Below are 13,637 nucleotides of genomic sequence, written 5' to 3'. Positions count from 1 at the left end.
AGAGGGTTTAAATTCCATTAGAACTCGACAAACAGGGGGAGTGCAACTCGATACCTGGCAGTGTTCTGGTGGGAAGGGCAAATCCCCAGGAGCAGACAGCAAGGTCCAAGGGGTCCAAAGGCCACAGAGGCAGAGGCGGTTCCTCTGCTGGGAGGACATTTGGTAAAGGATGTACTGTGTCCCCACAGGTTAAAGTCCCAGCAGACTCTGGAGATCAGTCACATTCACCGGTGTTGGAACAGGGACGTTAAGGGTGAAGCCTGATGCCAGATGCATGTTGTGATTTACCATAATCCCTGAAACGCTGCTGCCACATGATTGCGTGAATTTTTCTGGGGCCGGCTGGACCCACCCGCAGTCTCCGGGCATTGGTAGCAGCACAGTCTCCCGAACATTCCTGGGTGCAGCCAGCATCCAGCCATTGCTCGGTGACACTCCCCCAGAGGGTCTGAGCAGGTCAAAACCGCAGTCCCTCAGAAGTAAGGGGTCGGGAAACACAGCTGCATCTGAGATAAAACTCAGGAGGAAGGTGCCACCTGGCAGCCTGACAGCTTGGTCATGGATAGTGTAGAAGCGGGGAGTGGACAGAAGCCGGAGACAAACGAGGGGTGCGCAATTGCTGGTGGGGGAGAACAGAGCTCCAACACTAGAGACTGGGTAGGTGGGTGATGCCATTTTCACCCCTTCTGCACATGCACATGCGCACCTACAAGCGCCACAACAATCCACCCCAGTAAGCTAAGCAGTGCCACCTAGTGGAGAATAGAGCCATTACACTAAAACCCGCCCAACTGGGCCAACTGCGATCTTCACAGCACCTCAAGTCTCTCCACCTGGTTAGTTTACAGACTATAAAGTGCTTCATAGTTTGACTTCTAGGGAAAAATGAGGTAATTTCAATCATATTTCATTCTGTTCGCTGGTCCTTTTATTCAATTTATTGTCTTTTTCTTTTCTTTTCTTATTCTTGAATACAGAAAGAGAAAAAAATTTATTTTTATTTTCCATTTTTATTAAAAAGATTTTTCTTTAGTCGTTCCTGGGTGGATCAGTCAGTCGAGCATCCGACTTCAGCTCAGATCATGATCTCATGGTTCATGGGTTACAGCCCCTCATCGGGCTCTGTGCTGACAGCTCCGGGCCTAGAGCCTGCTTCAGATTCTGTGTCTCCCTCTCTCTCTGCCCCTGCCTGCTTGCACTCTACCTGTGTCAAAGTTGAATAAACATTTTTTAAAAATTAAAAAAAATTTTCTATTATATTTCTTATTTTTTTGTAAATTTTTAAAATTCTATTTTACTTTCATCATTTCATTTTATTCTATTTTATTGTATTCATTTTCTTCAAATTTTCAAACGTTTTCCTCCCCCCACTTTTTTCCCCTTTCTTTCTCTTTACCTTTTTCCTCTAAGCTATCAAACTCCTTTCAACAACCAGACCTAGGATTTAGCATCCTATATTTGATTTCCTTGTGTTGTCTTTAATTTTTAATTTTTTTACTTTATTAATTCATTTTCCTTCTTCAAAATGACAAAATGAAGGAATTCACCCCAAAAGAAACAACGTGAAGAAGCAATAGCCAGGGACTTAATTAACACAGATACAAGCAAGATGCCTGAACCAGAATTTAGAACCACGATAATAAGAATACTAGCTGGCATTGAAAATACATTAGAATCCCTTCCTGTGAAGATAAAAGAAGTAAAAGCTAGTCAGGATAAAATTAAAAAAAGCTATAACTGAGCTGCAATCTCGAATGGACGCCATGGAGGCAAGGAAGGATGAGGCAGTGCAGCTAATCAGAGATACAGAAGACAAACTTATGGAGAATAATGAAGCAGAAAAAAGAGGGAGACTAAGGCAAAAGAGCACAAAATAAGAATTACAGAACTCAGTGACTCATTAAAAAGAAATAACATCAGATGCATAGGGGTCCCAGAAGATGAAAAAGAAAAAAAGGGGTAGAAAATTTATGTGAGCAAATCATAACAGAAAACTTTTCTCACCTGGGGAAAGACACAGACATCAAAATCTAGAAAGCATAAAAAAACCCATTAGCTTCCACAAAAACCAACCATCAACAAGGCATATCACAGTCAAATTCACAAAATACTCAGGTAAGGAAAGAATCATGAAAGCAGCAAGGGAAAAAATCTCTTAACCTACAAACAAAAATTAAAGGAGTTCATGACCACTAAACCAGCCCTGCAAGAAATTTTAAGGGGACTCTCTGAGGGGAGAAAAGATGAAGAAAAAAAAATAAGACCAAAAGCAACAAAGACTAGAAAGGACCAGAGAACACCACCAGAAACTCCAACTCTACAGGCAGCATAGTAGCAATATATTCATATCTTTCAGTACTCATTCTAAACATCAAATGTTTAAATGCTCCAATCAAAAGACATAGGGTAACTGAATGGATAAGAAAACAAGATCCATCTATATGCTGTTTACAAGAGACCCACTTTAGACCTAAAGACACCTTCAGATTGAAAATAAGGGGATGGAGAACCATCTTTCATGCTAATGGTTGTCAAAGAAAGCCAGAGTAGCCATACTTCTATCAGACAATCTAGATTTTAAGATAAAGACTGTAACAAGAGATGAATAAGGACATTAGATCATAATTAAGGGGTCTATCCACCAAGAATACCTAACAATTATAAATATTTATGCTCCAAATGTGGGAAAACCCAAATATATAAATCAATTAATAACAAACATAAAAAAACTCATTTATAATAATACCATAATAGTAGGGGATTTCAACACCCCACTTAAGCAATTGACAGATAATCTAAAAAGAAAACCAACAAGGAAACAATGGCTTTGAATGATACACTGGACTGGATGGACTTAATGATATATTCAGAACATTTCATCCTACAGCAGCAGAATACACATACTTCTCCAGGGCACATGGAACATTCTCCAGAATAGATCACATACTGGGACAAATATCAGCCCTCAACAAGTACAAAAAGATCAAGATCATACCGTGCATATTTTCAGACCACAATGCTATGAAACTCAAAATCAACCACAAGAAAAAATGTGGAAAGATAACAAATACTTGGAGACTAAAGACCATCCTACTAAAGAATGATGGTCCAACCAAGAAGTTAAAGAGGAAATTAAAAAGTACATGAAAGCCAATGAAAATGATAACACCAGAGCCCAAAACCTCTGGGATGCAGCAAAGGTAGTGATAAAAGGGAAGTACATAGCAATCCAGGCCTTCCTAAAGAAGGAAGAAAGGTCTCAGATACACATCCTAACCTTACACCTCAAAGAACTGGAAAAATAACAGCAATAAAAACCCAAACCAACAGAAGACAGGAAATAATAAAGATTAGAATAGAAATCAATACTTTCAAAACCAAAAAAAAAAAAAAAAAGAACAGATCGATGAAACCAGAAGCTGGTTCTTTTAAAGAATTAACAAAACTGACAAACCACTAGCCAGTTGGATCAAAAAGAAAAAGGAAAGGACCCCTATAAATAAAATCAAGAATGAAAGAGGAGAGATCACAACCAACACAACAGAAATACAAACAATAGTAAGAGAATATTACGAGCAATTATACTCCAAAAAAAAAAAGGGCAATCTGAAAGAAATGGACAAATTCCTAGAAACATATACACTACCAAAACTGAAACAGGAAGAAATAGAAAACTTGAACAGACCCATAACCAGTAAAGAAACTGAATTAGTAATCAAAAATCTCCTAAAAAACAAGAGTCCAGGGCCAGATGGCTTTCCAGGGGAATTCTACCAAACATTTAAAGAAGAGGTAACACCCATTCTTTTGAAGCTGTTCCAAAAAAATAGAATTGGAAGGAAAAATTCCAAACTCTTTCTATGAAGTCAGCATTACCTTGATTCCAAAACCAGACAAAGACCCCTCTAAAAAGGAGAACTACAGACCAATTTCCTGATGAACATGGATGCAAAAATCCTCAACAAGATACTAGCCAACTGGATCCAACAATGCATTAAAAGAATTAGTCACCACAACCAAGTGGGATTTATACTTGGGATGCAGGACTGGTTCAATATCCACAAACTAATCCATGTGATACATCGCATCAGTAAAAGAAAGGACAAGAGCCACATGATCCTCTCAATAGACGCAGAGAACGCATTTGACAAAATACAGCATCCTGTAGGAATAGAAGGATCATATTTCAAGATCATAAAAGCCATATATGAAAGACCCACTGGGGGTCATATCATCCTCAATGGGGAAACACTGAGCGCTTTCCCCCTAAGGTCAGGAACAAGACAGGGATGCCCACTCTTGCCACTCTTTTTCAACAAAGTATTGGAAGTCTTAGCCTCAGCAATCAGACAACACAAAGGAATAAAAGGCATCCAAATCAGCCAGGAGGAGGTCAGTCTTTCCTCCTGGAAAAATGACATGATACTCTGTATGAAAAACCCAAAATATTCCACCAAAAAACTGCTAGAACTGATACATGAATTCAGCAAAGTCACAGGATATAAAATCAATGCACAGAAATCAGTTCCATTCCCATACACTAATAATAAAGCAACAGAGGTAAATCAAGGAATCGATCCCATTTACAACTGCACCAAAAAACAGGGGTGCCTGGGTGGCTCAGTCAGTTGTGCATCCGACTTTGGCTCAGGTCATGATCTCAGGGTTCATGAGTTCAAGCCCCGCATCGGGCTCTATGCTGACAGCTCAGAGTCTGGAGCCTGCTTCGGATGCTGTGTCTCCCCCTCTCTCTCTCTGACCTTTCCCTGCTCATACTCTGTCTCTGTCTCTCAAAAATAAATAAACATTAAAAAAAATCCTACAATTGCACCAAAAAAACATAAAATACCTAGGAATAAACATAACCAAAGAAGTGAAAAATCTATACACTGAAAACTATAGAAAGCTTATGAAAGAAACTGAAGAAGACACAAAAAAATGGAGAAAGATTCCATGCTCCTGGATAGGAAGAACAAATATCGTTCAGATGTCAATACTCCCCAAAGCAATCTACATATTCAATGTAATCCCTATCAAAATAACACCAGCATTCTTCACAGAGCTAGAATAAACAATCCTAAAATGTGTATAGAACTAGATAAGACCACGAATAGCCCAATCAATCTTGAAGAAGAAAACCAAAGCTGGAGGCATTACAATCCTGGACTTCAAGCTGTATTACAAAGCTATAATCATCAAGACAGTATGGTACTGGCACAAAAACAGACACTCAGATCAATGGAACAGAACAGAGAACCCAGAAATGAACCCACAAACGTATGGCCAACTAATCTTTCACAAAGCAGGAAAGAATATCCAATGGAATAAAGACAGTCTCTTTAGCAAGTGGTGCTGGGAAAACTAGACAGAGACATGCAGAATAATGAACCTGGACCACTTTCTTACACCATACACAAAAATAAACTCAAAATGGATGAAAGACCTCAATGTAAGACAGGAAGCCATCAAAATCCTCAAGGAGAAAGCAGGAAAAAAACCTCTTTGCCCTCAGTCACAGCAACTTCTTACGCAATACACCTCCAGAGGCAAGAGAAACAAAAGCAAAAATGAATATTGGGACCTCATCAAAATAAAAAAGCTTCTGCACAGCAAAGGAAACAATCAGCAAAACTAAAAGGCAACCGACAGAATGGGAGAAGATATTTGCAAACGACACATCAGACAAAGGGTTAGTATCCAAAATCTATAAAGAACTTATCAAACTCAACACCCAAAAAACAGATAAGCCAGTAAGAAATGGGCAAAAGACATGAATAGACACTTCTCCAAAGACATCCAGAAGGCCAACAGACACATGAAAAAATGTTCAACCTCACTCATCATCAAGGAAATACAAATCAAAACCACAATGAGATACCACCTCACACCTGTCAGAATGGCTAACGTTAACAACTCAGGCAACAACAGATGTTGGCGAGGATGCGGAGAAAGAGAATCTCTTTTGCACTGCTGGTGGGAATGCAAACAGGTGCGGCCACTCTGGAAAACAGTACGGAAATTCCTCAGAAAATTAAAAATAGAACTACCCTACGACCCAGAAATAGCACTACTAGGTATTTATCCAAGGGATACAGGTATACTGTTTTGAAGGGGCACTGCACCCCAATGTTTATAGCGGCACTATCAATAATAGCCAAAGTATGGAAAGAGCTGAAATCCATCGACAGCTGAATGGATAAAGAAGATGTAGTAAATATATATACAATGGAGTATTACTCATCAATCAAAACAAAAATTAAATCTTGCCATTTGCAACTACATGGATGGAACTGAAGGGTATTATGCTAAGCAAAATTAGTCAGTCAGTGAAAGACAAATATCGTATGACGTATTCACATGAGGAATTTAAGATACTAAACAGATGAATATAAGGAAAGGGAAGCAAAAATAATATAAACAACAGGGAGGGGGACAAAACATAAGAGACTGTTAAATATAGAGAACAAACAGAGGGTTGCTAGAGGGGTTTCAGGAGGGGGGATGGGCTAAATGGGTAAGGGGCATTAAGGAATCTACTCCTGAAATCATTGTTACATTATATGCTATCTAATTTGGATGTAAATTAAACAATAAATTAATTAATTAATTAATTTAAAAAATTTAAAAACCTATTAGGTGTGGTTGAAGGGGCCCACCCTGAGTAACCAAGATACTCCTACCACTTGGGAAACTCCAACGATTTAGATGTTACCTCCCAGGAACCAGGTATAGAGGTCAGCCAAATTCTTTATTTCACCTACAGTGTAGACTTGGGGCAACAGACACCTTTCAACAAATCTCATGATTACATGCTGATAACAGAACCAGAATGAGAAGCCAGCATTGATTCAATTTAATCACTACTAAAAGGTCAATCCAATTTTTTCAGCCATCTTAACTAAATTAGAAGGCTCATACAGCAATCCAATCAGTTTCTCAGATATTAACTATCAGATAACTGATTCTAATGGACTTTGATCAAGTATTTACAGTGCCTACACTTTGTTGGGGTGTGAACCCCTGAGAGACTCTGAGAGATTCTAACCATTAATCTTTGCCAGTGGAATCTTCCCAACTTCTCTGGGGAGGAAATGAGATGACAAGGGAGCTGGAAACAATATGTAAGGTCAAGTGGTCCAGCACCTTTGTTTTACAGTTGGAGAAAATGAGGACAAATGTCTTAGGGAGTCCAGCCAGCAAACAACTTGTATGATGCCAGGCCGTTCCTCTCCATTTGAGATTTATTCCTCAGCCTTTCCTCTAGAGCTCCCAGCCTTGAAAAAGCTGATATTCCTCAAAGAGTGAATGTATTAAGAACGTACAGCAGGAACTCCTGGATGGCTTAGTGGGTTGAGGTTAAGCTTCTGACTCTTGATTTGGGGTCAGGTCATAATTTCGCGGTTCATGGGTTTGAGCCCCAAGTCTGGCTCTATGCTGGCTGTGTGGAGCCTGCTTGGGATTCTCTCTCTCTCACTCTCCCTCTGCCCTTCCCCTGCTCTCTTTCTCTCAAAATAAATAAACATTAAAAAAAATTTTTTTAAGTGCAGCAAATCAGGCCATCTCTTGGAGCCTCCGTTCCCTAATCTTTAAACAGAGACGACTGACAGGAGGTCCCTAGACTCAGTCACACCTGCCTTGAGGCAGACAGGTGACATAACTGATTTAAGCAGGCAGTTGTGAAATAATAGATGGTGGGGCTGGGGGGGGGGGGGACTGGAAAATGGAAGGCCTTCACATATGAATTTAAGAAATAAACCAAAGTCCTTTGGCACAGGGTTTATAGTCTCTGACCTGGATGACCCCCCAGGTTCCTCCCGGCTGTCTGATTCTATTATTCTACGTTTTCCTTAGCACAGTGTTTGTCAGATTGATTTCCTCTAGGGCAGTCAGTTATGCTCAGAGAATCAAGGAAGTGGGGTGATTAGCCAGGGGAGAAAGAAGGGAAAGTTTTAAACTGGAGGATACAGTCCCAACTGAGCAGCTGTGGGATGGCGAGTTGCCAAACAGGAGAAAGGGGGCAGTGAGAGAGGAGAGGAAAACACTGTCTCTAAATTTCACAGTTTGCCCTTGGTCATTCAGAGGTGAATCACCCACGCAAATTAAGGTTGCTGGTGGGGGGCAGCCCCTGGAACTATGCAGTGCACAGCATGCACAACGGTATGCAGCAGTCCCGAGTGGCCTGCCCCCTTGAAAAAAAAAAAAGAAGTTCTGGAGACCTCCAGACCTCAGAAGAAATACTCAGCTGCTACCAGGCCTAATGCAACGATTAACCCAGTTTTCCTGCTTCCTGAACCACCAAGTTTTCTTTCTGCTAAACCTCTCTGCCCTCCAGGCACTTTGACACGTGTGCTATTTTAGCAAGAAAAGGTTCAAGAGAAAAGGAAAGCTCGCTGCCACACACACACACACACACACACACACACACACACACACACACACCAGCACACGTCCCCTCTTGAGCAAGCTTGGCATTGAGGACGAAAGCCTATGTTCCCCTTGAGGATTTCTCTTTCCCTCTTCCTGAGGTGCCTGGCCCTGGGTATAGGAATAAGGAGGCAGGGGCTGCCCCCTCCCTGATCCATCCTGGGGCCTGATTTGCATACGTTTCAGTCTCTTGGCCCAGCTTCTGTCCTTTCTCCAAGATCTGCCACCTTCCCCGGGAACACTGCGTCCTCAGCAGGCTGTTCCCAGGCCCTCGAGCACCACCGATCCGAGGCTCTCTGCCCACAGCAAGCAGAGGCTGGGAGGAGAGCAACCTTGCAAGGAGCCGCACCTTCCTCCCTGCGAGAGGGAGCGGGGCTTCTCCCTCCGCAGCTGCCAACACTCCTAATGTTATTGTGCGCGGGAGGCCCCCAAGACAGCTCCAGCAGGAGTGAATTAATAACTGCTGGCAACGGAGCTCCTGCAGCAACCAGCCCCGCCCCCTCGGGGACTGTTTGCCCTTCTTCAGAGAGTCCTCCTCAACCGCTTTGCAAACTTCCTTCTGTGCGAGCAAACAGCTCGGAAGTACTGGGTATTCTTAAGAGTCCCCTCATTTTCAGAAAAGCTCAGGGCTGGGTGTCAGGACACGGGCGTTCTTGGCGAGCTCAGCCACCAACTGGGAGTTTAACCTTGAGCAGGTCAATGTCCCTCCGCTGTCTTGCTTCTCTTATCTGTACATTTTTAGGTCGACCAATCTAAGATGTGATGAACATGACCCTGCGCTGGGTCCAGACACGACTTCTTTGGCTGAAATTTCAGCCACCCACTGCTTCTGGGATCGGTGGCTGGGCCATTACCCCTGGGCTCGCGCAGGCTACAGCAGCTCCTTCACAGTCGAGCTGACCGGGGGACAGACGGACCAGCCAACAGACAGCCCCATCTCCACTCTCCCCTTCCTCTCCTCCTAATTTGTCTCAAGCCACAAGGCCTTTGTCTCTATACTCCACCTGGTCACTTTCCTTCGAGGCGTATTTGGGCTCGTGCCAAGGTCGTGCTCCTTCCAGGGCCTTAAGCAAGAAAAAGATTTTGGTGCCCACCCATCTAGTTCCATAAATAATTCAAAATAAATTTGCATTCTGGAAAGCAGCCAAAATGTATGCTGAAATTCTAACTTTTTCCCCCCAAAAGTTTCCCCCAATCACACATGCTTAAAACAGTTCATCAAGGCTTCATGTCTCTTCATCTGCCTCCTAGAGCTTGCCCATTGGGTGGTAGCCCATGATCTCATGTGAAAGCACTCCTGGGAAGCTCTGCTCTTTGGTCCCCTGGCACAGCTGCTTAGACCAAGTGTGGACACCTGACCAGCCAAGCCAATCAGAATTTTGACAGAGAAAAGGTCTGAAGTAAGAGACCAAAACCACTATAGCCCAGCAGAGCTAGGAGCTTGAGCCAGAAGGTCGAGGTCAGAGCCCTTGAGGTGGGAATGACAGCCAAGGGCCAGCCAAGTTACAAAGGCTTGCAGAGGAAGCCCGGCTAAAGAGGACAGAGCAGATGTGCAGACGAGGGACCATGTGTCTCCAGAGAGAGAAGCCAGCAGTGCTGACAGCTTGCGGGTTCTTAGTTCCGGAGACTCGGCTGCAGTTCCTCCTATTAAATGTCATGAGAGTCTTCTGAATGCCGACAGTTAATCCCCCTCTTGCTAATCTTGTGTGGCCTGTGGAACAGCAGCCACAGTCACACCTGGGAACTTTTTAGACGTGCAGAATCTCTTGCCCAACCCCGGAGCTAGTGCATCTGAGCCACTCTATCTGAATCTGCCTTGTAAAGAGATCCCGGGTGATGTGGTGATGCCCGCGCAGGATCCGTGTGCAGGGCCCATGTGGTGGCAGTTTTTCTTCCTGCTAAGACACTCTGCTCCCTCCCCAGCGTCCCTATCCCTGTCAGCCCAGGGACCCCACCCAGTCCCTGCTCCCTCACCCCACCCCCTACCCCCCTCCACGGCTGTGTAGCCTCTGAACCCTGGCACCTCCCTAGCCGCCCAGCACCTGGGCCCCGGCACCTGACAAATCCAGCAAGGAGTAAATGAATCACTGCTAGCAACTAAGCCCCTACAGCCCAGCAGCAACTCCTCTTGGGAGGACGATCCACCCTTCCTCCCAGAACCTGCCACAGCAGTCTGCCTGCCCGACTCCCCGGGACTGCCTGCTGCCTGCCGCCCCATTTCAAGTTCCACGCTGCGGGACAATCTCCACTCACGACTCAGGCAGTGCATCCGGCCTGCCTTTGGCTTACTTGACAACCTTGTCCCCAGGCCAGTTTCCCCAGCCCCTGTGGCACAGTGTGCCCCTCCTTGTCAACCCGCAGGTCTTGAGACCTGGCTGCCAGGGGCCTGCCCCAGTGACAGATGTAGGACCAGAGACCTCAGCAGGTAAAGTCCTCAGGCCCCTGACTGGTACCCAGACAAAAACTCTCAGCTCCAGCTCCTCCGCCAGCATCAGGGTTTCCAAGATTGAGTGTGGAAGGTTCCAGACTGACATGAATCCTCCTAATTGCAAGGACAGAGGAACGCTATCCCGCCAAGTCCTGCCCACACAGCAGGCAAAGTGCTTGGGTGTAACCGCGGAAGGCCAGGCTGCTCGACAGCTGGGGCTGGGGTGCTGTCCGGGTGAGTCAGCAGGCTCAGGGACAGAAGCCCCAAAGTCCTGGTGTTCTGCCCGGGGACCCCTGCCTCAAAATGGCCCATAGACACATACCCAAGTGTGGTAGGAGTCTCCCTGAAAATCACATAATCATAATTGCCTGCATCTTTTTCTACAAAGTCTTTTTGTGCCTTATCTCCTTGAAGCCTCACGAGAGTTTGAAGTCACTCTAAAAGGTGAGTTGTGTGGGCATAATCGTCCTCCAAATGAGAAAGCAGGGCTTGCGGGGGTAAGTGGTTTACCCGAGGTCACCCCAGTCATGGTGGAGCTCCTCTTCGGAGGAAGATTTTCTGACCCTTTTCTAGTGCTCTCAGTGACCCAGTCAGCCAAATTTCTTGAAAGAGTTGTCTTTTCTTGTGCTGGCGCTAAACTCCTGCCTCTCAATCCCTTCTTAACACATTCCAGTCCATCTTCTCTCACCTTGCCACGAAAATAGCTCTCAAAGTTATCAACAGCCTCTGTTGCAGGTTGAATTGTGCCCCCCCCCCCAAAAAAAAGATGTGTGCACCGACACCCCCCCCCACTTGTGAATGTGACTTTATCTGGAAATGGGTTTGTTTGCTGCAGATGTAATCAAGTTAAGATGAGGTCATAGTGGATTAGGGTGGGCCCTGTCTAATATGACTAGTGTCCTTATATGAAGAAAGCCCACATGTAAAGATGGAGGCAGAGATTGGAGTGATGCATCTACAAAGCAAGGAACACCGCCACCAGACACTGGGAGAGAGAGAGAAGGAAAGTTCCTCCCCCAAAGCTTCAGAGAGAGTGAGCCCCCCCCCCCCAGCTGATTTCTGATTTCTGACTTTTGTCCTCAAGAAATGTGAAACAATAAATTCCTATTGTGTTAAACCACCCAGTTGGTGGTAATCTGTTACGGCAGCCCTAGGAGATGAGTACAGTCTCCATGTTTTTGCATCCCAAGGACAATTTCTCATATTGTTTGACATCTCGGCCACATACCACTCTGGTAGCCCTGCATCTCTCCCAAACAAATTCTCTCCTGAACACTGTGCCCTCATATTCTCCCTGGTTCCATCCCCTGGGCACTTTCTGCTCAGTCGCCTTTATAGACTCTCTTCGTCTATCCAGCCATTGCGTGTTGGAGTTCATTAGGACTAAGTCAGTCCCAGGCCCCCCTGGGTTTCTTGCCCTGTCCTCTCTCGCGCAGTCATTCTATCCAGGCCATTTGACTCTCCACCTATTCACTGATGACTCCAAGAATCAGAGTTCAACCCTCCCTTTGAGCACCACAAGTTCATGACCAACTGCCTATTTGGTTCTTTCAAAAGCCCATCAAACTTAGTATGCCAAAGTGGAACTCATAATCTTCCCCATCCATCCCGTTGGGTCTGACAGAAACCTGAGAGTCATCTTTGATCTTCTTCCCCCTCACCCACTGTTCAATTTCTTACGAGGTCTTGATTTATTTCAAAAATATTTTACCTCAGGGCACCTGGGTGGCTCAGTCGGTTGAGCATCCAACTCTTGATCCTGTCCCAGGTCATGATCTCAAGCCCCACATCGGGCTCTGCACTGACAGTATGGAGCCTGCTTGAGAGTCTCTCTCTCCCTCTGCTCCTCCCCTGCGTGTACTCTCTCTCTTTCTCAAAATAAAGAAATAAACTTTAAAAAACATTTACCTTTCTAACCAGTCTATTTCCTCCATCCCCACAGCCACCATGCTAGTATAGGCTCTGGGCATCTCTCGCTTGGACCAGCGGGACTGCTTCCACTGGCTGTCCCCTGTCCCCTTTTGCTTCTTTCCTGCCATTCCCAACCCACTAGCCAGAGCGATTTCAAGACACAAATCTTTTCTTTTTATATTTATTTTTTTATTTTGAGAGAAACAGAAAGTGAGCAGGGGAGGACCAGAAAGAGAGGGAGAAAGAGAATCCCAAGCAGACTTCACTCTGTCAGTGCAGACCCTGCACGGGGCTGGAACTCACGAACAGTGAAATCATGACCTGAGCCGAGATCAAGAATTGGACGCTTAACTGACTAAGCCACCCAGGTGCCCCTTAAGACTCAAATCTTATCATAGCTCTGTCCTGTTTAAAATATTCAGCAACATCCCATAGTTGTTAAGATAAAGCAAAATCCCTAAAGGAAACTCTAGGATGCTGCCCCTTATCAATTAGGAGAAGTTAGTTAACTTCTCTCAGTTTCCTTTTCTGTAAAATAGACATAAGAAGAGCACATATCTTGTAGATTTTTCAGAAACAATAAATGAATTGCTACATATGAAGTCCTTAGTATGATGCCTGGCACATAGTAAATCTTAAGTAAAAACATCAATTAGTATTATTATCAATAATATGATAATGTTTGTTTATTTTTGAGAGGGACAGAGATGGAGTGTGAGTGGGGGAGGGGCAGAGAGAGAAAGGGAGACACAGAATCCAAAGCAGGCTCTAGGCTCTGAGCTGTCAGTCAGCACAGAGCCCAATGCAGGGCTCGAACTGTGAGATCATAACCTGAACCGTAGTTGGCGCTCAACTGACTGAGCCACCCAGGTGC

This window comes from Panthera leo, chromosome A1 (genome assembly GCF_018350215.1).
Source record: "Panthera leo isolate Ple1 chromosome A1, P.leo_Ple1_pat1.1, whole genome shotgun sequence".
In the NCBI taxonomy this organism is placed as follows: domain Eukaryota; kingdom Metazoa; phylum Chordata; class Mammalia; order Carnivora; family Felidae; genus Panthera; species Panthera leo.
This window is presented reverse-complemented; position numbering follows the sequence as displayed.